Here is a 2,162-nt window from a genome sequence, read left to right as displayed (position 1 = left end):
CACACCATCCTCGTGGCTGCTGAACAGAAGGGAACCATTGCCTCACTGCTGCTTCCCTGACCCTCCGTGGCATCTCATGGGCTTTCCAAAAGGGAAAGGTCCCTGAGCAGATTTTTCCCCTGCACTCTCATTTCCTGGGGTCCTGTAGCAGCAAGCCCAGCCCGGTGCCCTGGCTTGCTTTCCCACAGCACGGATTATCTCACCATCTTCCCCCAGGCAGTAACTGGTAGCTGCTTCCCGACTTGGAGGCTGGAACTTGTTGCGGCACCTCGGCCGAGGTGAGAGCAGCGCATGGCTCCTTGGCCGGGAGCTCCCCGCTTACGAAGGCTTTGGCTCCTGAGCCGTGGTTTCAGTGAGCAGTGGGGGCCCGCCCGGCTCTCGTTTACATCAGCGTTAATCAGGAGTGACTGGCCAAGGGGCTGGAGCCACCCCGAGATGACTCAACAAGGGGAACCCTGGATGGGAGCACAGCAGCTCCTCTGACACTTCCATGCACTTCCTGCAGCCCACCCGGCGTGAGCTGACGCTGCACGTGGAAATGCCACCCTGCAAACCCAAATGTCACCTCTCACAGTATTGCAGGTTGCAGGACATGGCAGAGGGATGGAGGGCAGCAGGGTGCTCTGCCTCTGTCTCCCTGCTGTTGTCTGCAGGAGAGACCCACGTGGCACATGCATGTGCTCAAAGGCAAAGCGGGGCTGCGAGTTTGCTCTGGAACCTCTGAGCACCCTTGGAAATGTCTTGATTGCAGCAGCAGCACCCAGCATTAAAGCTGAGTCTGTATCCTATTGACATCTCTCAGGCACTGGGAGTCATCTGGGCACTTGGCCGGAGGACATAAGCCATGTTCAGGGAGGATAAAGGGGAGCGTGACAGATTTATTACCATAAATAAGATAAAAACCATCTCTCTCCACAGTAGATACCATCTGCTGTGTCACAACACATGTGGTCTTGCCCCACCTGTCCTTCAGCTTCTCCAGTCTTCTCCTGAGCCCTCCATACCTCTGGTTGGGAAACATGCCACCCAAGATCAGGACTGATGGATTCCCATCACCTTCATTGCCTGGAGGAACATCTGCAACTCACCCCAGGCAGGGGGCAAGGTCTGGCTTGGCTTTGTTTGTCCAGTGAAGGAGGAGAGAACTAGACCCCAGCAAAGGGGGACAGGCAGACAAGAAGCAGGTGAAGGAGGCAGTGGAGGAAGGAGGTGAGAAGCCAGGGTAGGAGCAGGGTTAGTGCCTTGCAACTGATTAAATTGAGGTCACCTGGATTTGTCTTTTGGATACCTTTAAGTCTCTTTCTCAGTAGTTCTGCTTGTTGTAATGGGCAAATCTCTTTTATAATATATCCCTCAGTTTTCAGTGTGGAAGGCCTTCCAGTGGCAGGACTGAGCCTCCCAAAGGTGCTCAGACTGGCTATGGATGACACCAAAGCTCCACAGATCACAGCAGGAAACTTGGGAAAGAAGCTGTCCTGCACTGAGCTTGTGGGCAGCAGGGCTGAGGGACAGAGTGGGTCAGGGCACATGGGGCAAGGAATGTGCAGTGGGTTCAAACCCCTTCTGATGCTCCCAGGGAGGTGGAAAAGATACTTTCCAGAAAGGCAAGAACTTTCTGGCAGGAACCACACTGCTATGCAGTCCCAGGGGCAGCGACTCACACCACAAGCCCTGATCTTCCCCCTGCATCTCCCACTCCCCATAGCAGGATGAGATTGAAACAGCCCCCATAGGACCATTGTGGAGATGGGTGATGAGTGGGGACGGGGGCGATGCTGCAGCGGGGACCTCGGGCTGAAGGGTCGGTGGGCACGTCCCAGCAGCTCAGGGCGGGCAGGCAGGGCAGGCGGGGCACTGCGTGAGAGACTAACTTATCAGCATTAGCTCATGTGAAAGCTCGGTGCCTTTGTATCTCAAGCAAACACCGGCCATTATGCCCCAGCAGGCCGGCATTGTTATTCTGTCTGGTTGCTAAAGGTTAGGGCTGTGGAGCCCTGCACGTCCACAGTGGCTGCTGTGGGGTGGCAGCGGGGCCACCGTGACCCCCTGCAGCCAGCAGCGCTCCCAGCCACAGGAGCAGCCACCTCAGCTGTTCCCGGGCATGGCCAAAACCCAGCCAGACCCTTATCGTCCCACACAGCTGCCCCACCACCATTCGTGGT

The sequence above is a fragment of the Lonchura striata genome, chromosome 10 (assembly GCF_046129695.1).
Source record: "Lonchura striata isolate bLonStr1 chromosome 10, bLonStr1.mat, whole genome shotgun sequence".
Classification (NCBI taxonomy): domain Eukaryota; kingdom Metazoa; phylum Chordata; class Aves; order Passeriformes; family Estrildidae; genus Lonchura; species Lonchura striata.
The sequence above is the reverse complement of the archived record's forward strand: the minus strand, read 5'-3'. Positions refer to the sequence as shown.